This window comes from Mustelus asterias, chromosome 3 (assembly GCF_964213995.1).
Source record: "Mustelus asterias chromosome 3, sMusAst1.hap1.1, whole genome shotgun sequence".
Taxonomy (NCBI): domain Eukaryota; kingdom Metazoa; phylum Chordata; class Chondrichthyes; order Carcharhiniformes; family Triakidae; genus Mustelus; species Mustelus asterias.
Window position 1 is genome coordinate 22,389,997 of NC_135803.1, and position 23,389 is coordinate 22,413,385.

The 23,389-nt window shown below is 41.1% G+C and overlaps 1 protein-coding gene across 1 annotated transcript in view; it reads left to right on the forward strand.

The window, feature by feature from the left end:
• rasa2 (RAS p21 protein activator 2) overlaps positions 1 to 23,389 on the forward strand; it is a 130,447-nt gene that overhangs the window by 650 nt on the left and 106,408 nt on the right. The gene's annotated exons all lie outside the window — the stretch shown is intronic.

The window sequence follows — 23,389 nt, forward strand, 5'->3', positions numbered from 1 at the left end:
GTTAAGAATGGTGGATTCTAATTGTGCAAAGATGTTTCACTCTTTGGTCTACTTGTTCTACTGACCCACTCAATCGAAGTTTATCATTATAGCTCAACAGTTATTGCATATTTATTCACTTGTATTGCCAGGAAATACATATAAAGTAAAAGGAAAATTTGCATTTCTGTAGCACCTTCTCAGGAATTCCTAAGTGCTTTGCGGCAAATGAAATATTTTCTCAAGTGCAGTCATTGTTGGAATGTAGGAAATGTTGCAGCCAATTTGTGCACAGCAAGATCCCACAATCAAAAATGACAGTTGGGTACTAGTGTAGTGAGGCTGGTTGAGGTATGAATATTGACAAGGGCACCGGAGAATTTTTCTCTGTGGGTCATGTCAATATTGTAAGTGACACTCTGTGTGACTCTGACAGAGGTAAAGTATCCTTCAACACAGTGTCCTTTCTACAGCCTTTGGCACAGTTGACCAGACTATCCTCCAGTGCTACTTTGCTGTTACCAAGCTTGTCTTATTCTATTTTTAAAATTTTTTTATACTTTTCCAATTCAATCAAATCAAATCCAATTCAGAGTCTCAACAAGTTGAGACATTTCAGATCCAGGCTGACAAGACAGGGCGAGCGACCAAACCACCCTGTCCTGGGCCCGATCTACATGAGCCAAGCTGTTTGGAGAAGGGGGAGGTTCCTCCTCCAAGACTTGAGCTCATTTGCATCTTAGCCAAAAGGCCGAGATGCCGCTTTTAAAAATTGCTTCATATGAAACATATGAAGCCTCAGCGTAACCTAATGACCTCGACCAAGTGCGGCTGACCATGGGGTGCCGACCATACTACACTTGATCTTAGCCAAAAGGCCGAGAAGCTTGTCTTATTCTATTATGTTATCCAATTGTGGCCAGAAAATTAGTTGCAATGACTACTTTTCCTGTTCCCTCATTATTATCTCTATTGCCGCTCCCCCTCATTTCCATGCTACCCCTTGATGATGACATCATCCAAAAGCCAGAATTAGTTTTCACATGTATGTTGATGACATTCAGCTATACCTGACCACTACCTTTCTCAACTCCCCTATTGCTAAGTTATCAGATTTTTTATTTGACTTACTAGGCGTAGCAGCAGTGTCACTGTACTAATAATCCAAAGGCCCAGGCTAATGACCTGTGGACATGGCTTCATGAGCCACCATGGAAGCTGATGGAATTTAAATTCAATTAATAAATTTGGAATATAAAGCTAGTTTCAGTAATGGTGACCATGACAACATGGTTCACTAATGTCCTTTTATGGAAAGAAATCTGCCATCCTTCACTGCTTTGGCTTACATGTGACGGCAGCCCCACAGCAATGTGGCTGACACTTAACTGCCCTCTGACATGGCCTATCAAGCCTCAAACCACTCAGTTCAAGGCCAACAGTTAGACATGGGCAACAAATGCTGCCTTGTAAGCCATACCGACAATGCCATGAAAGAATTTATAAAAATCCATTGCTGGATAAGGAACAATTTCCTCTATTTAAATATTCAGAAAACCGACAATTCCCTTTGGTTGCTGTTTGACAGTTGACTCCTGGCAAATGGCTGAGGCTAGCTCAGACTATTTAGAACCTTGTTGCCATTTTTGACCCAGAGAAGAGCTTCTGACCACATTCTGCACCATCTCTAAGACTGCCTATCTCCACCTCTGTAACATTGCCTGACTTCGCCTCTGTCACCTCATTTCCTGCTGAAACCCTCATTCTGCCTTGTTAACTCTCGACTTGATGATTCCAGTCCTTGGCGGCCAGCATTCTATCGCACTTCAGTTTAAGCTCATCCAAAACTTGGTGCCCACGTGCTTAATTGTAATTTTTCTTGTTGAGATGCGATTTCGCTCTCAACAAGAAAAGGCCAGCATTTGGTGCCCATCCCTAATTGCCCCTTAAACTGTGTCTTGCTCAGGCCATTTCAGAGGGCAATCAAAAGTCAACCACATTGCTTACTTTATCAAGTCCCTTTCACCTATCATCTTTGTGCTTGCTGTTCCACATTTATTCTTGGTCATACAACATCTTGATTTTAGAATTCTCATCCTGGTTTTCAAGTCCCTTCATGACTACTTCCTCCCTCTGTAATATCTTTCAGTCACACCATCTGATGATATCTGCACTCATTTAACTCTGGCCTCTTGAGCATCTCCAATTTTCATTGTTCCACCACTGCAAAATACCCTCCATGATCTCTCTCTTCTTTCCTTTAAAATATCCTTAGTTCTCTACCTCTTTGACCAAACCTTTGGCCACCCACCCTAACATCACCTCATGTCATTCAGTGTCTAATTCTGCTTTATAATGTGAAATGTCTTGGGATGATTTCTTGCATTAAAGGTGCTGTACAGTTCATCTAGAAGGATAATATGGTGTAATAACTATTAAAATAAACATTTTACTGTGTTGCTTGTGATCTGTGAATTCCTTAGCACTCATAATATGGATTTGGATAAATACTTGAATCAGCACTCTGAGCATGCTGAGGTAGTTAATAGTTAACAATGTGTGCTTTATTTAGAGTTTTATTTCTTACCAATATAGAACAAATTCTGATAGGCAACATGGATATTGGGCTTGCATAGTTTATTATGCTTTTATTGCAAGGAAGGTTGTTTCTTGTGTTCTTTCCATTAAATAAAGAAGTATTGTCTTCATCGAAAAGCTTATTTCTCGAATCATAGAATCCTAACAGTGCAGAAGGGAGCCATTTCACTCACCGAATCTACACCAACTCTCCAACAAAGCATCCCACCCAGGCCCCATCCCTGTAGCCCCATATGTTTCCCATGCTAATTCCCGTAACCTACACATATTTGGACACCTAAGGGGCAATTTACCATGGCCAATCCACCTAACCTGCACATCCTTGGACTGTGGGAGGAAACTGGAGCACCCAGAGGAAACCGACGCAGACACGAGGAGAATGTGCAAACTCTGCACAGCCACCCAAGGCTGTAATGGAACCTAGGTCCCTGGCGCTGTGAGGCAGTAGTTGGGATTCTTTTCATTTTTGGAGACACTGGTGTTGAATTGACTAACTGGCACTCTCTGTTGAAACTGTTGTGTTAGGACCGCTAATGCTTTGGTGATTAGCACCATTATGGGAGTTTAAGGCCTGCAAAGGCTTTCCTTTTATCTGAGTTCGCTGGAACAGACTCTCCGTCCATGGCCATTATTACCTTTAAACAGCTGCTGCAAGGCATCAGGTGACTAGCTGGAGACATGTTGTTAGCTCATCCATTGTCCTTTTGAAAAAGCAGGAAAAAAGTATCGTAGAAACTTAATTAAATAGTCCAGCTGATGAATATATTTTCTTTTATCTTTCACAAGTCAACCGTGACAGCACTGTGGTCCTTGTTTAAGTAATAAATTGCATTTTATCTTAGAATCTTAGAAATCTTAGAAACCCTACAGCACAGAAAGAGGCCATTCGGCCCATCGAGTCTGCACCGACCACAATCCCACCCAGGCCCTACCCCCATATCCCTACATATTTACCCACTAATCCCTCTAACCTACGCATCCCAGGACACTAAGGGCAATTTAGCTTGGCCAATCAACCTAACCCGCACATCTTTGGACTGTGGGAGGAAACCGGAGCACCCGGAGGAAACCCACGCAGACACGAGGAGAATGTGTAAACTCCACACAGACAGTGACCCAAGCCGGGAATCGAACCCAGGTCCCTGGAGCTGTGAAGCAGCAGTGCTAACCACTGTGCTACCGTGCAGCCCATGACTCTGACTTTGGTAAACTGCTTCTCAACCTGCCTGCTGCAGCCTTTTATATGGTTGACTACACAATCCCCCTTTAATACCTGTCTTCTGTTAGCTAGCTGAGTGGAGCTGCCCTTGCCTAATTTCATCCACATCTATTCAATTGTGGCAGAAAATCACCTATAACAATTTCTATTCCCACTTTCACACCATTACCTCTGTAATCCCCCAAGAATTTATCCTTGTTGCCCCTTATATTTCCTATCTTCATGTTGTCTTTCAGTGATATATTTTGAAACACTTCAGGTTCCATGTGCATCTTGGTGATGCCCAACTCTACCCCATCATTGCTTCTCAACTGCTCAACTAACAGATTGGTTCCAGTGCTTATCTGACATCCAAAAGTTGATGAACAGAAGTCTGTTGCAACCATATATTGGGAAGGTCAAAGCTATTCCCATCAGGCTCCACCCTACTCCCTGTCAACTGTTACCTGAGACTGAACCAGACTATTCACATCTTCACTGTTGTATTTGAACACAGTTTCTGATCATGTAGCTTTTCCATCGCTAAGACCACCCATTTCCACCAACACCTGACTCTATTCCAACCTCGGGGCTGACATGCTTCTGAAACCCTCATTTAAAGGCTTTTGTTACTGCTAGTCTTGGCTGGTTGGCCTGTCATCTCCCAACTCAACTGAACATGAGCTTGCTTAAAACTGCCTGTATCCTAACCTGCTCCAAGTCCGGTTCAGCAGTCACCCCTGTGCTCTTTGGCCTATATTAGCTCCAAGTATGGCAATGCTTCCATTTTAAACTTCTCCTCATTTTCAAATCCCTCTGTGGCCTCTCCCACCTTTTTCTCGAGCCTCGACCCTGAGTGTGTCAGCTGTGGCTCAGTTGGTTTCACTATTGTTTCTGAGGTAGAAGCTTGTGGGTTGAAGTCCCATTGCAGGGCTTGAGCATAAAAACCAAGACTGACCCTCTGGTGCTGTGTCAAGGGAGTGTTGTACCATCAGAATTATTGTTTTTTGGATGAGATGTTCAACAGAAGTCCTGTTTGTTCTCTCAAGTGGACATAGAAAAAATCCATGGCATTATTTGAAGAAGAGCAGAGGAGTTATCTTGGTATCCTGACCAATGCTTACCTCTCAATCAATATCACAAAAACAGATTATCCGGTCATTATCACATTGCCGTTTGTGGGAGTTTTCTGTGTGTAAATTGTCTAGACATCTCACAACACCAGGTTAAAGTCCTGGACTTTTGGACTTTAACCTGGTGTTGTGAGACTTCCTACTGTGTTTGCCCCAGTCCAACGCCGGCATCTCCACATCATGTAAATTGTCTCCCATATTTCCAATATTGCAACAGTGACTATACTTCAAAAGTACTTTATTGGCAGTAAAGAGTTTTGGGGTGTACAATGGAAGGTAAATGCAAATATTTTTTCTGCAGAAATCTCTGGACTCTTCCGCATCTGCTGTTTCACTCACTCCTCCATTCCTCCCACATTCCAAAGATGTGCGGATTAGGTTGATTGGCCATGCTTAAATTGCCCCTTAGTGTCCTGAGATGTGTAGGTTAGAGGGATTAGTGGGTAAAATATGTAGGGATATGGGGGTAGGGCCTGGGTGGGATTGTGGTCGGTGCAGACTCGATGGGCCGAATGGCCTCTTTCTGTACTGTAGGGATTCTATGATTTCTACGCTCTGAAATTCTCTAATTGTCTCCATCACTAGTTCTCTCTCCAAGATGTTTTTTAAAACCAACCTTTTTGAGCAAGCTTACAGTCATCTGTCCTTAAGTTTTCTTGCCTCGATGTCTTCTCTGAAGCGCTTGGGACCTTTTCTGTATTAGGTACTATATTATTTCAATTTGTATATGTATTTCATTTCACTGCATTTTAGCCGACAACTGGTGCACAGCTTTTCAAACAAAAAATAATTTGCCAAACACTTGTTTATGGGGATAGTGGCCCTTCAACGCTGCAACTGCAAAATACTTATCCAAATTTATTTTTCAACTGTGACTTGTGGGATAAGACTTGCAAGACATGACTGCATGTTTCAATTATGCTAATACCATAGACAATTTAAGATCGTTCTGCTTTAGTTCAGATATGAAGAAAGCTGTAATAACAAGAAAATAGCTTGACCAGAAGATGAGAGACTGCGTGGAGACTGACATAGACTAACTTCAGCAGAGATGAGAATAGACTAGAAGAGGCATGATATCAATTGCAATGAGTGCCGCAGAGAGATATGTGCCTGAAAATGACCAGTCTTCCAACTGAGACTGGCAGTAGGGACAACCCACTGTGGAAGATTTAGGTGGCACTCTTAAAATGAAATCTGCCGATATAGAACCAGAAGACTATGCGTTCCCCCTGGCAGGCTTGGTTCCCTCTGCTCCTTCGTGTAAGGTTGCTAGCTTTGACTTTGGTGCTATCAGCTGGCTCTTTCCATTTGGTTCCTCAGGAGTTTCAGAAAAGGAATCCCTTTGCAGAGCAGAGCAACAGATTCTGTTTGAGTTCAGAGTGCCGTTGAAAGTCTGCTCACCCTGTACTATTTTAAAACTGTTTCTGGAAGTTCAGATCCTGCTCATTGTTTTGAGCTGAAGTCCAAATGCTTATTTTTCTCATTCCTTGTGTTTTTGCTTTGCTGTTGAAATATTTCCACTATGTCACCGCCTATTTTGCAACTCAGCTTCTTTCCATGAGTAACATCTCGGGCAGAAAGAGAAGTGACCTGTTGTAGAGTTGTGTGCAAGGTCTTAACCATATTATTGTGATGTGTTGAATTACGCTGATATCATGGAAACAACTGTATTTTAATACATTTGCTTTCCCTGTACTTTGCATACTGTAATGCATGTAAAGTATTTCTCGTTGAGTTTTACATGCAGTATAGGCCTTCCGTTTCTGGTTTTGAAATGGTTGGAGCACATGTTTTGCCGCTTCTCCTTTTACACCTCATGTTTTCTCAACCCCTTCATTCCATGAACACGTTGTGCTTTGTCCCTGATGTACGGTGGGCACAAATGGCTAAAATGCGATTTTGCAACTTTGGTTATGTACTGTTTTGAGCAAGACCAAGTTTGGACTTTTAGAAAATATTTTATTCTGTGAAAACTTCAGGATAATTGCACGTTTTTTGTTTTGGAAATGGTTTTTGACATAAGTAATTCAGACTACATAGAACTTTGGGTTGTATTCACACGATTTATACCCCTTAACCCTTCCCTGATCGTTAGCAGCAATTATTGTGCTCAGAGAGAGAAATGTTTTCAAACTTGTTCTGATTTCTTAAAATTCCTGAGTCCAAGAGGGGACCTGAAAAGTTTTGATGATGTATTGTGCAGGCTTTTTCTGTTTTTAGAAAGTTGAGTTCAGCCGTCTTAAAGGATAAATGTACAATCTGATCCTGAGTCATTGAGTAGAAAACGATGCTGGATCTCTGTTTTAATTAACTAGGTATACTACAGTCGCCTCAGTATATTGTACCAGGTTCAGCCAGAAGCCCTGTTTCTTAAAGCTGTCCACTGAAATACAAGTATAAATATTGAGTGAGTCTTGATTATACTTCTTCCTGCTCTTCCTCTGTTGCTGTATAGGCTGGCATGAATAACGATCACATGAGCTATGTGCAGATGATTGCTGGCACAAAGGGTTCCAGGAGAAAAGGGGAGGCATTTTTGTAGTGAGGATTAGTCCTTGCCTTTGCCAGGGCTAGGTTTCTGTTGATTTAAAGTACGATAGCGTAGTATGCAATTTAGGAGCAAATTTAATGTCATGAAATCTTGAGTTGCATACAGTCAAAGCCAAATATTTGATTCCATCCCCCACACATTCACACTTTTTATTTTCCTATTGTGTTTGGGAATAATGACTGATGACATTGGAAGTAAGAATCATAAATTGCTTCTTTTGACATCGAAATATGCCATATGTCAAGGAGGTGGGTTATAAGGAGGCTATTCCACTAATGCAAGGTAAAAAGGTGGAGGGATATAGGGAGATCATTCAGAACTTGGGCCCTATTTGACAGAAGACATGGCTGCAAAAGGGATGCTATCCAAAAGATGCCACAGTGGGAGGAATAAAGAGTTCAGAATATTCCATCTGTGGTCTAATTGATTTGTACAGTTTTCTTGTTTTCTTTGTATTTGCAATTTATATTGCTGTTTATGAAACCTAGGATCCCACCTATTCCTTCCACATTTTAAGATTTGTTCCAAACCCTGAAGTCTCTGCTTTTCTGCTCGATTTACTCTTGTTAATGTACATGTCTTTTTCTTAATCTTGTTCACTGTGCTTTTTACATTTTTTATCTTTTGTTTATCTACCATTTCCTAAGCTTTGTCACCCCTGCGTGAAAACACTTGAGCACCCGACTTGTTCTTCAAAAGCAGTATATCTTGTGTAGTTAGTTGATATCTTTTTAACGACAGCAGGAATTATGTATTAAAATAATCAAGGTTGTTTTGGCTCCTAACTTTCTGGATAAATGGTTGGATTCTGGAAACAATGCCTGTTTGGGAGAGAAAAAAATAAATTTGCTATTGGGTGCATTTTGTCAAGAAATATCACTCTTGTAGCCTCATTTTTATGGACCAGGCCTTGTGTGATACTTCAGTACTTGAAGTTTACCAAATTTTCAACAGCCTTTAAAGGAAGTTAATCCAGTTGTAATCTTGCCACACGGCATGATGAGCTTCCTACCACACAACATGTGATAGCATCAGCTTATCTTGTTTGAACCTCTCCCTGCAAAATTTACTGGTATATCATGACCATTAATTTCACCTGGAGGTGTGCAAAGCATGTGACAACATCCTTTATACCTACATTGCTTATGTCAGGGAAATTTCTAATTCCCTCAGTGCAGCAACAATGTGTATTTCTATAATGCCGTTAACATATTAAACTTCCAGAGGTATGTTATAGGACTGTTAGCATGTATTATCCTATATTTGTTTCTGCGAAATTAATAGCCATGTTTGCTTCATAACAATTGTAGCTACCTTTAAAATAATTTGAGATGTCTTAAGTATACAGTGATGCAATATAATAATGCAGTTTCTTTTGCTAAAGTTTTTATTTTCTCAAATATGAATTAAATTCAATTGGGGGAAGGAATGCTTCACACCTTAATTGCAATTTAGGTTTTTGCCTGAATATATTGGTGACTGGCACACTCAGCAGACGCAAAAGTGTGCTCACTGCAGAGTACAGGAGATGTGATTGAGTAGTGATTGCATGATTCGTTAACTTCAGACCATGACTTTGTGTTCAATGAGTTAACTATCGTGTGCAGATAATTTTGGGGAATTGCCTCGGTAGTTTGGAAAAATTGTCAAATGGCAGCCAAACTCTCCTGGCAAGGGAGGGAGGAGCCACATGTATTGTTCAGAAATTGGCATCTGGGAAGTGGCTCTATGCACCTGAAAATATGAAGGCAACAAGAAAATATTGGGCACCATGTGGGGCATTTATGCTTAATACCAGGAAATGAAGTGTGGTATGCATTGTGCAGAAACTTGCAGGTGCGTTTTACTATTATCTTGTCACAATCTCAGGAGGCAAGAAAAGTCCATAAGAATGTTCATTCAGTTTTTGTTCACTGGGAGCAAGTTTTATCTTTTTTACCAGATCAGAATGTGATGCTTGTCTTAACTTTTAGCAAACATCTTTTGCAGCATGCATTTTAGTGAGCATGTGGATTTAATAGATTCAGAGTTATCTTAAATCTTTTTGAACCCCTGGCACAAATTGCTGATGGTGGCTCACTTTTTCCAATAGCTCTCTTTAACTTGTTGCATAATTGGTTAAATTGTTAAGTGATTTAGTGCCTGTGCTCCAACTCTTTTGAATTGACTGATTAGAAACTTGTTATAGGGTGAATTGTAAGGTAAACTTATGTCCATGAAATCACCAGCAACCATTCTCCTTCTGACTTGATGATCAAGGGAAGGTCATTGATCAAGCTTTTGAAAATGGTTGGGCTGATGATACCAAGCTGAGGAACACTTGCAGCAATGTCCTGGATTCCAAAAACCACAGCCATCTTCCTTTCTGCTTGTTAGAGCTACAACCAATGAATAGTTTTCACCCTTATTCTCGTTGACTTCAATTTTGCTTGGACTTCTTGATGCCACACTATCAAATGCTGCCATATGTCAAGAGCAGTCACTTTCACCGTACCTCTTCAATTTGGTTCTTTTGTCCATGCTTGGACCAAAGCTGTAATGAGGTCTGGAGGCTAGTGGAAACTAAACTGAGCACCATTGTGCAGATTATGAATGAGTTTGTACCGCCCAACAACTCTGTTGAGGACACCTTCCATTACTTTGAGATTAGATTGAAGCTTCTAACCATTTTACACGTACTGAATTGCAGCCATGTGTGCGAAAGTAATTCCTTTGCCCAAGCTACGATATTAGAAAATATCTCAACAATGTACAAGTATGATTTATAGAAAGCAATATGGGAGTTTTAAAAAAGTAAGAAGTTTAACAACACCAGGTTAAAGTCCAACAGGTTTATTTGGTAGCAAAAGCCACAAAAGCCACAAAAGCCACACAGTTTTAAAAAAGACAGCTTAAGCCAAAGAAGTATAGATTTGATTTCAAATATGTGCATTGTTGCCTGCATCAGCTTGGCACAATACTAAATAGAACTCTGGTCTCTGAGGAATTGGAATTAGGGCAGTGGCTTTTCCTGATGTATATTCATAATCATAATCTTGGATGTACAATTGCAAAATTTGTAGATGATACAAAACTTAATCTTGTGAGCTCTGAAGAGGATAGCGAGAGACTTTGAGGACATAGGCTAGTGAAATGAGGGACACATGGCAGATGAAATTTAATGCAGCGAAGTGTAAAGTGATACATTTTGGTAGAAAGAACACTGGCAATATAAAATCAAGGGCTCAATTCTAAAGAGGGAGCAAGAGCAGATGTGTGCATACTTGGTCAAATTGTTGGAGTTGGCAGGTCAGTTTGAAAGTGTTAATAAGGTATAGGGGATCTGGGGCTTTATAAATAGAGTAAGAAGTTTAACAACACCAGGTTAAAGTCCAACAGGTTTATTTGGTAGCAAAAGCCACACAAGCTTTCGAGGCTCTGAGCCCCTTCTTCAGGTGAGTGGGAATTCTGTTCACAAACAGAACTTATAAGACACAGACTCAATTTACATGAATAATGGTTGGAATGCGAATACTTACAACTAATCCAGTCTTTAAGAAACAAAACAATGGGAGTGGAGAGAGCATCAAGACAGGCTAAAAAGATGTGTATTGTCTCCAGACAAGACAGCCAGTGAAACTCTGCAGGTCCACGCAACTGTGGGAGTTACAAATAGTGTGACATAAATTCTGATTCTAGGATCGCATGATAAAGACTCAGGAGGAAAAAAGCAGAAATATTTATGTGAAATAGTGTGACATAAACCCAATATCCCGGTTGAGGCCGTCCTTGTGTGTGCGGAACCTGGCTATCAGTTTCTGCTCCGCGACTCTGCGCTGTCGTGTGTCGCGAAGGCCGCCTTGGAGAACGCTTACCCGAATATCAGAGGCCGAATGCCCGTGACCGCTGAAGTGCTCCCCAACAGGAAGAGAACAGTCTTGCCTGGTGATTGTCGAGCGGTGTTCATTCATCCGTTGTCGCAGCGTCTGGGCACGGGCATTCGGCCTCTGATATTCGGGTAAGCGTTCTCCAAGGCGGCCTTCGCGACACACGACAGCGCAGAGTCGCGGAGCAGAAACTGATAGCCAGGTTCCGCACACACAAGGATGGCCTCAACCGGGATATTGGGTTTATGTCACACTATTTCACATAAATATTTCTGCTTTTTTCCTCCTGAGTCTTTATCATGCGATCCTAGAATCAGAATTTATGTCACACTATTTGTAACTCCCACAGTTGCGTGGACCTGCAGAGTTTCACTGGCTGTCTTGTCTGGAGACAATACACATCTTTTTAGCCTGTCTTGATGCTCTCTCCACTCCCATTGTTTTGTTTCTTAAAGACTGGATTAGTTGTAAGTATTCGCATTCCAACCATTATTCATGTAAATTGAGTCTGTGTCTTATAAGTTCTGTTTGTGAACAGAATTCCCACTCACCTGAAGAAGGGGCTCAGAGCCTCGAAAGCTTGTGTGGCTTTTGCTACCAAATAAACCTGTTGGACTTTAACCTGGTGTTGTTAAACTTCTTACTGTGTTTACCCCAGTCCAACGCCGGCATCTCCACTTTATAAATAGAGGCATGAACGTAACAACAAAAGTAAGGAAATTATGTTGAGTCTTTATGAAATACTGGTTTGGCCTCAACTAGAGTATTGTGTCTAGTTGGTGGTACCACGAGATGCACATGAATGTTTGTAAATGGATGTGGGACTTCAGTCGCATGCATGGATTGGAGAAGTTGTTTTTCTTGGAGGTTGAGAGGAGATTTGATAGAGGTGTTCAAAATTTCCATTGGCAGAATAGCCGAGAAGCAGCAAGTGCTGATATAAGAACCAAAGATGACATGAACAAAACATTTTCATACAGAAAGTTGTTAGGATCTAGAATGCACTGTCTGAGGATATGATGGAGGCAGTTTCAATTGTGGCATTTGAGGTAATTGGATTATCAGCTGGGCCACAGAGAAAATGATGGGAATAACTTAATTTGCTGTTGTAGAGAGCTGGCATGGAGGTGATGGACCAAATGGTTGCTTGTGCTGTAACCATTGAGTCAGAAGGTTGTGCATTTAGGACAAAAATATAATTGAGGCTCTCAATTCAGGGATGCTGTTTTTTATATGGGCAGTTAATGTGAGACTCCATTCGATTGTTCATGTTGATGTGAAAGGTCCCATGGTATATTTCCTGGTCAATGTTTATCCTTCAACCAATATTCCCAAAAGTGTTACTCATCACCTATCTCAGTTACAATTTGCGAGATCTTGCTGTTTGCAAATTGGCTGCCACGTTTTTCTACGTGATAGCAGCAACTACATTTTGACGTGTTTTGAAATCTATATAAATGCAAGTTTGAAAGTAAAATGTCTCATACTGACAGTTTTTGGTTTCATTGCCACTTATCTTTGACTCTGCCCATGGATTAATGCATGACTTGTTCCTCATTTCTTCTGTTTGTGACATCAATGCTGTTTCGTCACTAAATATAAGATTGCTTGTCATCCAAATGCCAAATTTTAATTTTGCAGTCAGTGTGAGATGTACTTAATCATCTACCTTAAGCCGTATTCATAAATCAACATCATTTTAAAAACAAATTCTCTCTCTCATTTACCCAAAGTTCGCAATCTAGTGTGAAAATGAACTTGGTAACCATTGGGCACTTCCTCTTTGACGAGCTTACAACACCATTCCTTTTTTAATCCTGTTACTGTTTTTAAAAAATATTTTGGTTCGTTTAATTTTTGTTCTCTATCTCTCTTGCCTGATTGCTAATTTGTTTGTCTGAGTTGGCAGATTTGCCATATAAGCTTCCTTTGGCCCCCATATCCAAATTATACAACACTGAACCAATTGAGTTAGAATCAGAATCGCTATAATGAAGCGGCCATTCAGCCCATCGAGTCTGACAGAGCACCTGACCCAGGCCCCCTCTCCCTCCCTGACCTTGTAAACCCACACATGTACGATGGCCAATTCACCTAACCTACATATCTTGGGACACCTAAGGGGCAGTGAGAGAAGTGACACAATAGCTGCCCAATATTTATCATTGCTGTTATACTCGGACCATAACAACAGGAGTAAACCATTCAGCCCTTGGTATTGTTCTGCTGTTCAATTAGATCATAACCCAAGTATTATTCTGATGAATCTGCAGTAGTCTCCCCAAGGTCTTCCTGAAGTGTGGTGCCTAGAACTGTACTACAGCAATGCTCTTGTCCAACTTTATTTCTTATTACAACTGACTGTATTCACCATCAGAAACCTTTCAAATGTACTTGGGCTGTATTAGTCCAAGCAGTGCTTATATAAATATTAACGGGGGATTTAAAAAGCCTTACTGTATAAAATATACCGTTGTTATAGAAGAGCTAGAGAGTGGGGCATGAGTAAGGAGGCTTAGTGCAGCATAAACGCCAGCAACAAATGATTGGGACAAAAATGTTTCTTTCTGTACTGTAGAATTAGTAGTGACGGTTAAAAATCAGAATTGAAAGGGTAAATGTTGGAATACTTTGAGCTGCTCGTCGACATTGATGCTTCATTCTTTCTGGAGACTGGTCAATTCCATGAATTGCCGTGCCTTCGGATTCTGTAGCAAAGATTCCAGAATGTTGATTCTCCATTCGTGCATCCTCTGTACAACTGGAGTAATCTTCATTGACTGCGGCACGGTAGCACAGTGGTTAGCACTGCTGCTTCACAGCTCCAGGGACCTGGGTTCGATTCCCGGCTCGGGTCACTGTCTGTGTGGAGTTTGCACATTCTCCTCGTGTCTGCGTGGGTTTCCTCTGGGTGCTTCGGTTTCCTCCCACAGTCCAAAGATGTGTGGGTTAGGTTGATTGGCCATGCTAAAATTGCCCCTTAGTGTCCTGGGATGCGTAAATTAGAGGGATTAGCGGGTAAAATATGTAGGGTAATGGGGGTAGGGCCTGGGTGGGATTGTGGCGGTGCAGACTCGATGGGCTGAATGGCCTCTTTCTGTACTGTAGGGTTTCTATGATTTCTATGACTGCGATGGAGAATTGGAAGTTGGATTCTTAAGTATTGACATTAATCATAGAATCCCTACAGTGCAGAGGAGACCATTGAGCCTGCACCAACAACAATCCAACCAGGCCCGATCCCCATAACCCCACATATTTACCCTGCTAGTCCCCCTGACACTAAGGGGCAATTTAGCATGGCCAATCAGCCTAGCCCGCACATCTTTGGAGTGTCAGAGCAAACCGGAACACCCAGAGGAAACCCATGCAAACACGGAGAATGTGCAAACTCCACACAGTGACCCAAGCCGGGAATCGAACCTGGATCCCTGACGAATTGATTTAGAAATACTTCAGGTTAAATGTGGAAAGAGGTGAAAACTGGTAGTGCAAATGCATGATGGAAGAATGATGTTGAATAGTGTCTGTGGCAGGAGAGAAGTTAAGAATACACTTGGCGAGGAGATTGTGATGCTGTAGACTGCACAGTCTGGCACGTTCTCATTGACTCATCACTTTGACTTCTGGCTGATTCTCCACTGGTACTTTCCCAAACAACTGCTGACTTGATAACTCTCCTCTTGCCACAACATTGACCACTCCACTGTGATCTTTGTATCCATCCACCAGTTTTCACTTTCTGCTTTTGAAAAATCTCCATTGCAGCAACAGAAGTCAACATGGGAGGGTGGGGGTGGAATTGATTCTTAGCACAGGATCAGCTGTAAGATACTGGGGTATCAGTGCTGTGTTGTCAGTGGACATGAGGCTCTGTCAGTTACAGCAATAATGAGCTTGGCATTCAGTGTTTACAATTGTAAAGGCTAGATACCAAAGAACTACTTTCTGGTTGGAGAATCTAGAAGAAATGGAATTCATCTTAAGAATAGAGCTAGAATAATTGGGATTGAAAATGCATGGAAAGAACATGACCTTGATTGAAGAATAAGGTTGAAAAGTGTCGGTGACAGGAGAGGAGGTAAGAATATACTTGGTGACCAGATTGTGATGCTATCGACTGCACATTCTCATTGACACATCACTGTGACTTGTGACTGATCTTCCTATGGTACTTTCCCAAACAATAAATGACTTGCTAGCCCTTGGGAAGCTTTTTTTTTTCACAAAGGAAATGTGGAACCTTCTTTCCCCAGAAAGTTGTGGGGGGTAGTCTGAGATGAAATTTTCAAGACTAATTTTGGTTTGGTAAGGCTATCAAAGGGTATGCAGAAAATGATCTATCGAGTTGAGGTGTAGATCAAACATAATCTCGTTGAAATGTGGAAGAGGCTTGAGTGACTTAATAGTCTACTTTTGTTTCAATGCATTGCTGAAACAACAGTAATTTCTTCATGGAAACATCTAGTCCAGACTGGCATTGGTTTTTGTTTATTTTGCTAATTGTGAGAATGGCTCTACTCTTCCCTCCTTATCACAGCACAGCTCCACTGATTCCTGTTAATGGTTTTGACTTCCATTTGGCTCTCCAAGAAATATCTTTATTATTGGGAAAAAAATATAAGATCTGAGCTGCCCAAGAACTTTGTTGCTTGGTACTGGTATATGTTATCGAGGAGTTTGTAAATCCATTTCCTGGACTGGAAAGTGCTGAATGCTGTACCAAGATTTTGGTTAATAATACCACTGAAGATGTGATTTTTTTTCCCCCTCTTTCAATTTTGGTGCCGCTTTGCTACTGACTTTTTACCAAGGCTACTTTAGAGGTCACTTTGTTAGATGGTTGGGGGGAGCAAAATGAGACCATGACTTCCCCTTTCTGATTCTTGCCAGGAATTTTGGATCACATGCTTCCCTTTGGTCTTTTGTGCATGTTGCAATCCTTGCATCCATGGTGCCCTCAAGCTAGAAATGTAAAGTGATTAAATTTGTTTGGAAGAATGAAATGACAAACTGGTACAAATTTAATGGATGGGCAGGGAGACCATGGGGGACACAGATCTTGGGACATGGCGGAACAAGTTGCGAAGACTGTTTAAAAGTTCATGTAGGACCCATAGCTTAATAAATGGAGGCATTGAGTGTGAAAGCAAATAAGTTATGTTAAATCTTTATGAAACCGTTGGATCCAGCAGTAATATTGTGGCCAACATTGGGCACCACACTTCATAGAAATCATCGAAACCCTACAGTGCAGAAGGAGGCCATTCGGCCCATCAAGTCTGCACCGACCACAATCCCACCCAGGCCCTACCCCCACACATTTTACCCACTAATCCCTCTAGCCTACACATCTCAGGACACTAAGGGACAATTTTTTTTTTTAACCTGGCCAATCAACCTAACCCGCACATCTTTGGACTTGAAGCATCTCAGACCCTTGGAGAGGGTGCATAGAAGGTTTACTCAAATGATACCAAGGTAAGAGATTTCAGTTACATGGAAAGACTGGAAAAGCTGAATTTGTTCTCATTCACATAGAAAACGTTAAGGGGAGATTTGTTTGAAGTGTTCAAATCATGAAAGCTTTGGAGTAAATACGGAGAAACTGTTAGCAGTGTGAGAAGGATCAGTAACTGGGGGTCCTAAATTTAAGGTAACTAACAAAAGAACTAGAGGCAACATATGGAATTTATTTAAGCGTATTGTTGTTAGGGTTTGAAATTAACTGTCTGAAAGAGTGGTGGAAGCAAAAAGAAATTAAATGCTTGAAAGGGAAATAATTGCATGACTATGTCGAGTGGAGTGTGGAACTAATTGGATAACTCTTTCGAAGAGCCAGCACAGTGATGGGTGGAATGTTAACCTCCTGCACAATATCATTGTGACATTAGAGATCGTACTCCAAACTTAATTTTTTAGATAGGCCTCATGAAAAGTTTGGATTTGGAGAAGAAACGGATTATTCAACCTGTCGTTAAATGTTTGCCACTAACTTTTATTTGAAGAATAATTATTTCCAGTATGACCAGTCAAAAGCAGGTCACATTGTCAATTTAAACGGACTTGCCCGAAACATTGAGCTTTGGCTGAGGAACTCAAAATATGTGTAGCTTGATTTGTAGGAATTTGGTCTCCCAACGTTCTTGGGGAGTTTGCTAAGTGTAAGGTAATTAGCCACAGTCCACAAAGGGCAATAGATGTCGCTTCATTGGAGAGAGACAATTGGCTTAATATATATAGCTTGAGGGACATCATTCTGCAAGCATGGGGCAATACTAGTAGGCAAGTGTTGATGAACAGACAGTGTGGGGATTGCACCCACACTGTTGGTGTCATTCTGCATTACAGTTTAACCACCTAGCCAACTGAGCTAACCAACCATAGCCATTTTCTGATTTAAATATTGTGTGCTCTTTTTGTACACCTTAAAACTTGCTTTGATTCAAGTACACAATCTTTTTAAAAAAAAGTCATTCAGAAACCCAGGCTTGTTCCCACTGGTTTGTGATGGGATTTAATGTAATTATCATTTGTGCCGCAACCACTTGATTATTCTTGGGGTTCAGCACCCAGTGGTATTCACAGTCCCAAACCAGACTTGGATCCTCAAGTAGCAAATTCACTTGGGTGTCTGAAATGATTTTTGAAGAATCTGAGTTAGTTTAGGGTGTTTTCACAGTAACTTCATTGCAGTGTTAATATAAGCCTACATGTGACACTAATGAATAAACTTTAAACTTTATGGTTTGTTACTGATTCTTTTTACTAGTTGACAGTCTAGAATTATAATCAACTTTTATCTCATAGAAGAATTTTATAAAAACATGTGCTTTTGTAGCTAATGTAATCACAGATTATGCACAACCTCAAATCATATGTAGAAGCAGTTCTATCTTAGCAGTCATTGTTCTTTGCTATTCTGGTGAGCAGTGTGAGTACAACCTTACTGCATCAAACTAAACGTTATTCCAATGATTGGGTTAGACACGCCATCTGGACCCAGCAGGTTTCCTTGGCTGCTGCGACTTCCTTCTGTGGTAGATACTTTAATGGCTTCCAGATAACCTTCCATGAGTAAATCATTTGATGGAAAATTGAAGCAGTTTGTTATTTGGTGCCCTTCAGAAAATTGGTCCATTGTTGTCAGAGTTCATGGAATTCCATTTGAAGCCAAGAATTGCGCTTCATTTTTTTCTCCAGATAGTGAAATATATCTTCTAGTTCTGAATAATGATGCCTCAAGGCATCATTGAACTATTGCACTAATTGAACAAGATTATTTCATAAAGCTCAATTTATTGTAACCTTTGGAACAGAAACATCTGGCACCACCATCAAAAATATTGTCCATAAATTTATCCTAAATGATGCCTATCAACCATTTGATCACTCAGTTGATCTGCCTTCTCACCATACCTGTTGAATCCATTTATACAGTTTGCTTCAGTGGTCTCCCCTGGTGACTTGATTCATTTTACAAGTCCATTACTCCCCGAAGTTTAAAAAAAATCCACATGACTACACTGCTTACTCTTCATAATGCGAACAGGTCTGATTTCTGTTCTATCTGACAACTGGAATCACTTGTATTGTTTGCCTCTTCATTCACACAAGGATGATAAAATTGTTCCTCTTACTGAATGATCAGAATTTGCACAGTAGTCTGGTGATCACTGATTCATTAGGAAGGAACTTTGTGAATCCTGATTTACTTCTCTGTGCTTGAGTATAGTTCTCCTACTTGCAAATTAGTTTAATTTGTGTCATCTTAAACATGAGGTTCTTCTGCACCAAAAAAAAAATCTCATATGATGTGATGCAGAGTAGGTAGGCTTCATACTGCCTCTGTGACAGTTGGACCGAGCAGATCTATAGACAAGAAATTACTTGTGTTCTTGCTTGTGATTGCTGGTCATTCATTTGTGCTGCAGAGTTCATGTGTATTAATGTTTAGTGTAGGTAGGAATTGGGTTTACTTGTGTCCGTGTGTCTACATTCCTCAAGTGTCTTGTGCTCCCAGCTATGTTGGCAGAACATTTGAAAGTGGTCAGTTGCTAAGGTTCTATTTGGCAGCTTTTTATTTCAGTCGTTCATGGGATGTGGGTGTCACTGGCTATCCCTAATAGCTCTTGAGAAGGTAGTGATGAGTTACCTTAGAAATCATAGAATCATCATAGAAACCCTACAGTGCAGAAGGAGGCCATTCGGCCCATCGAGTCTACACCGACCACAATCCCACCCAGGCCCTACCCCCACATATTTACCCGCTAATCCCGCTAACCTACACATCTCGGGACTCTAAGGGGCAATTTTTAACCTGGCCAATCAACTTAACCCGCACATCTTTGGACTGTGGGAGGAAACCGGAGCACCCGGAGGAAACCCACGCAGACACGAGGAGAATGTGCAAACTCCACACAGACAGTGACCCGAGCCGGGAATCGAACCCGGGACCCTGGCGCTGTGAAGCAGCAGTGCTAACCACTGTGCTACCGTGCTACCTTCTTGAACCACTGCAGCTCATGTCCTAATGCTGTTAGGAAGGTAGCTCCATGATTTTGTCCAGGTGATAGTGAAGGAAAGGCAATATATTTCCAAGTCAGGATGGTGTATGGCTTAAAGTGGAACTTGCAGGTGGTAATATTCTCATGCATCTGCTGCCCTAGTCCTCCTTGGTGGTGGAGAATGTGGGTTGGAAGGTGCTGTTGAAGGAACCATCGTGAGTAGCTGCAGTGTATTTTGTAATTGATACATGCTGCTGCCACTGTGCGTTGGTGGTGGAGGGAATGTTTATTGTGGTAGATGGGGTGCTAATTAAACAGATTGCTTCGTACAGGATGGTTTTGAGTTTGTTGACTGTTGTTGAAGTTTTTCTCATCCAGGCAAGTGCACTTCAGACGAGTGTCTCGTAAATGGCCAAAAGACTTTATGAAGTCAAGAGGTGAGCTACTTGCTACAGAATTCCCAGTCTCTGACCTGCTCTTGTAACCAAATAAATATGGCTGGTCCAGTTCATTTTCTGTTCAGTGGTCACCCCTGGATGTTTAGAGTGGAGGATTTAAACAATGGTAACGCCCCATTGAATTTCAAGGGAAGGTGGTTAGATTCTCTCTTCTTGGAGGTGATCATTGCCTGGCACTCACATGGCACAGATATTAGTTGCCACTTAATTGGGCCTTGGTAAATATCGGTATGGACTGCTTCAGTATCTGAGTCATAAATGACCCCACTTCTGACCTTGAGAGAAGGAAAGTAATTGATTAAGCAACTCAAGATTGTTGGACCTTAAGACACTGACCTGATGAACTACTGCAGTGATCTTGGACTGAGATGATTGACCAACAACCACAACTATCTTCCTTTGTGCTAGGTATGATTTCATGCCCCCTGATTCCCAATGACTCCAGTTTTGCTCGGGTTCCTTGATAGAACATTTGGTCAAATGCTGCCTTAATGTTGAGAGCAGTCACTCTCATCTTATCTCTTGAGCTTAGCTCTTCTGTCCATGTTTGGACTAAGGCTGTAATGAGGTTAGGAGTTGACTGCCCTTTGCAGTACCTAAACTGAGCTTGTAAGTGAGCAGGTTATTACTGAGCAAGTGCTGCTTGACAGAACTATTGACCACACGTTCCATCACTTTGCTGTTGATCAAGAGTAGACTGATGAGGTGGTAATTCACCGGGTTAAATTTGTCCTCTGCATGGACAGGAGATACTTGGACAATTTTCCACATTGCTGGGGAGATGCCACTCGTCGCTGTACTGGAACAGCTTGGCTAGGAACATAGCTAGTTCTGGAGTCCAAATTTTAAATGCGCTTGTGGGAATGTTGTCACTGCCTTTGCAATATCCAGTGCATTTCGCCATTTCTTGGTATCACATGGAGTGAATTGAATTGGCTGAAGATTGGCATCTGTGATGTTGAGGATCTCAGGAGGAGACAGCGAAATGGATCATCCACTCAGCACTTCTGATTGAAGATACCTGCCAATGGTTCAACCTTGTCTTTTGCAATGATGGTACTGGGTTCCCTCATCATTGAGAATGGGGATATTTGTGAGCAATGCAGCCATTATCTAGCAAGAGTTATTATCTTCTGAAGAGGAATAGCACTTGTTAAGAAAACAGATGGGTTCTGTTGCAGGCTTCCACAGTCAGTAAGCTGGATGTTAATTCTGAGGTGGGAGTGGAGCACAGGTTGGGGCTGCCTTGAGGTTGCGAGGTCGAGAAGAACTGGTTTCCCGAAGGATCTGTCAAATTTGATGTCAAGATATGATTAGTGTTGTGGTGATACTGTGCTTTTAAGAAATGTATTTGTATCATGTTTATTATGAGGGTTATGCTTAAAATTCAGCTCTGTTTTACGCAGCTTGGTTTGTCTGTAAAACAGTTTGTATGCTGAGAATGTAGGGAAATGATTGACTTTACCTAGGGATGTGTTTGATTTAATCTGGGTTGATGCATTTTTGTTTGTTTGGTTCTCCTGGGGTTTGAGTAGGGTTTTAATTAGGCAGTTAACAAGAGACAGTCATGTGCTTAAGGGGAGGAATTAAGATTACAGGGAAAAGCCTCTCCCTGGAGGCTGCTGTTGGTGCTGTCAGAAGACAGGTGTCTCTGTCTAGGACTGTTAAGTACAAGCACATATGCCTGGGGTTGTTTGCTAACTGATTTTGAAGAGGAGTGTAAATCTATAAGATGAATATTGCTTGAATTGGAACTAATAGAGATAGATTAGCAGTCAAGAATTGTATTTTGCCATGTTTAAGTATTCAAATATTAAGCTAATTCATTTGTTGTAGATAATCTGTGTTGTTAAATAAAGTTTGTTTTGATAAAAGCTTCCTAGTGTGACAATAGAATCATATCTGGAGTGAAGCATCTTGTCTTCACAATGCCAAAATAGCAAATAGTCTAACTTCATAATATAGCTTGGGGTTTCTGATCTTGTACCCTAACAGTATTGTGTGTCAGTTTCCCAACCATAATTGGCCAAGTTGAAACTGACAGGCTATCAATTGAGTACTGCTTTTACATCAAGTAAAGTTTATTTATTAGTCATAAGTAAGGCTTACATTAACACTGCAATGAAGTTACTCTGAAATTCCCCTAGTTGCCACATTCCAGCCCCTGTTCGGGTCAATGCGCCTAACCAGCACGTCTTTAAGACTATGGGAGGAAATCCACGCAGACATGGGGAGAACATGCAGACTCCCGCACAGACAGTGACCCAAGCTGGGAATCGAACCCAGATCCCTGGTGCTGTGAGGCAGCAGTGCTAACCACATGCTGCCCAATCAGGCTGTAGTTTAGGAGGGGATTTGGGAGAAGATCAAATGAAGTAATGGTGGAGGAGTTTAGAGAGTGGAGGTTGGCTTAGTTGTGGTTAGTATCCAATTGGCGGGGAAGTTAAGTGAATTCAACTCCCTTTATCTGCCAGGTTTCCCAAGTCCCAAAAATGTTCTTCCCAGTGTTTATTTTTATGGCTATCTTGAGATTGATGAGAAAATAAAATGGGAACTGTAAAAATGTGCTTTTGTTTTTACAATTCTATCCTCCCAGTTTGCTTGCTATAGCTTGTATTGCTTCCCAGCTTAAGGGGGAGTCTGTACACATCACTAACTGGAAATAAATTCAGACTGAAAAATTGTGACTGATCATATTTCTTGGTAGAGTTGCTTTATATTTTGATTTGATTAATATATCTGATGCATGTTAAGGATGTGAATGAAACCCAAGGATGGTGATTATTCAAACCTTTTCCTGCTTAATAACTCCTTATTAGTCATTTGGAAACGCCCAGCCCAGCAGTTTGCAGTTGTTAGTCACCAAAGTCTGGAAATGCTTGGGATTCCCTTAAATGCTTTGCATGTAGAACTTGCAGTTTTTAAAAATAAAACAAAATTACCTGAAAAATTCTGATGCCTTCACTCAGCTAAAAATATGAAACCAGTTGTTTTAAAACCATAATGCCAAAATGAAGGTATGTTTATAGAAGCCTGCTTTTGATGTTTCATTCCAAGTTGTGATCTGTAATGTTTTGCTGAGCTAGTTAAATATTA